Source organism: Colobus angolensis, unplaced genomic scaffold (assembly GCF_000951035.1).
Source record: "Colobus angolensis palliatus isolate OR3802 unplaced genomic scaffold, Cang.pa_1.0 Scaffold60, whole genome shotgun sequence".
Classification (NCBI taxonomy): Eukaryota; Metazoa; Chordata; class Mammalia; order Primates; family Cercopithecidae; genus Colobus; species Colobus angolensis.
In genome coordinates, this window is record NW_012119599.1 from 2,145,961 (window position 1) to 2,148,002 (window position 2,042).

Below are 2,042 nucleotides of genomic sequence, written 5' to 3' on the forward strand. Positions count from 1 at the left end.
CACTTTGGGAGGCTGAGGCAGGCAGATCACTTGAGGCCAGGAGTTCAAGATCAGCCTGGCCAACATGGCGAAATCCCATCTCCACTAAAAATACAAAAATTAGCTGGGTGTGGTGGTGCATGCCTGTAATCCCAGCTACTTGGGTGGCTGAGGCAGGAGAATCGCATGAACCCGGGAGATGGAGGTTGCAGTGAGCTGAGATCACTGCACTCCAGCCTGGGAAACAAAAGCGAAACTTGGTCTCAAAAAAACCCAAAAATAGGCCAGGTGTGGTGGCTCACACCTGTAATCCCAGCACTTTGGGAGGCCGAGGTGGGCGGATCATGAGGTCAGGAGATCTAGACCATGATGGCTAACACAGTGAAACCCCGTCTCTACTAAAAATACCAAAAAAAATTAGCCGGGCGTGGTGGTGGGCACCTGTAGTCCCAGCTACTCGGGAGGCTGAGGCAGAAGAAAGGCATGAACCTGGGAGGCAGAGGTTGCAGTGAGCTGAGATCACACCACTGCACTCCAGCCTGGGTGGCACAGCCAGACTCCATCTCAAAAAAAAAAAAAAAAAAAGCCAAAATAAACTATAATGAGATACCATTTCAGCTCCATTAAAATGGCCTTTTTTTTTTTTTTTTTTGAGATGGAGTCTCCCTCTGTTGCCCAGGCTAGAGTGCAATGGTGCGATCTCAGCTCACTGCAACCTTCATCTCCCAGGTTCAAGTGATTCTCCTACGTCAGCCTCCTGAGTAGATGGGATTATAGGCACCTGCTACCATGCCCCGCTAGTTTTTTATTTTTAGTAGAGATGGGGTTTCCCCAGGTTGGTCAGGCTGGTCTTGAACTCCTGACCTCAGGTGATCCACCCACCTTGGCCTCCCAAAGTGCTGAGATTATAGGTGTGAGCCACTGCGCCCGGCCTTGAAATGGCTTTTATCCAAAGGGCAGGCAATAACAAATGGTGGTGAGGATGTGAAGAAAAGGGAACCCTCGGATACTTTTGGTGAGAATGTAAATTAGTACAACCACTATGGAAAACAGTTTGGAGACTCCTCTAAAAACTGAAAGTTCAGCTTCCACATGATCCAGCAATCCCACTGCTGGGTATATCCCCAAAGAAAGGAAATCAGTGTATGGTACAGGTATCTGCACTCCTGTTTGTTACAGCACAGTTCACATTGCCAAGATTTGGAACCAATCTGTGTCCATGAGCAGATGACCAGGCAAAGAAAATGTGGTACTTATACATAATGGAGTACTCTTCAGCCATAAAAAAAGTATGAGATCCTGGCTGGGCATGGTGGCTCACACCTCTAATCCCAGCACTTTGGGAGGCCGAGGCGGGCATATCACTTGAGGTCAGGAGTTCGAGACCAGCTTGGCCAACATGGTGAAACCTCGTCTCTACTAAAAATACAAAAATTAGCCGGGTGTGGTAGCGCGTGCCTGTAATCCCAGCTACTTGGGAGGCTGAGGCAGGAGAATGGCGTAAACCCAGGAGGCGGAGCTTGCAGTGAGCTGAGGTCTGGCCACTGCACTCCAGCCTGGGCGGGCGATAGAGTGAGACTCCGTCTCAAAAAAAAAAAAAGAATAAAGCAAAGGAAGCAATCCACAAAGTGAAGAGACAACACACAGAATGGGAGAAAATATTTGCAAACTAACCATCTGACAAGGAATCAATAACCAGAAGATATGAGTTCTAACAACTCTATAGGATAAAATATAATAATCCAATCAAAAAGGGGGCAAAATATTTGAATTAACGTTTCTCAAAAGACATACAAATGGCAAGAAGGCATATGAAAAGGTGCTCAACATCACTGATCATCAGAAAAATGTGAATCAAAACTACAGGCCGGGCGCGGTGGCTCACGCCTGTAACCCCAGCACTTTGGGAGGCCGAGGCGGGCGGATCACAAGGTCAGGAGATTGAGACCATCCTGGCTAACACGGTGAAACCCCATCTCTGCTAAAAATACAAAAAATTAGCCGGGCGCGTTGGCAGGCGCCTGTAGTCCCCGCTACTCGGGAGGCTGAGACAGGAGAATGGC

The 2,042-nt window shown here is 48.2% G+C and overlaps 1 protein-coding gene across 2 annotated transcripts in view; it reads left to right on the forward strand.

Annotated features, from left to right (window-relative positions):
• Positions 1-2,042, forward strand: part of ERCC1 (excision repair cross-complementation group 1) — a 23,515-nt gene that overhangs the window by 19,834 nt on the left and 1,639 nt on the right. The window lies entirely within an intron of this gene.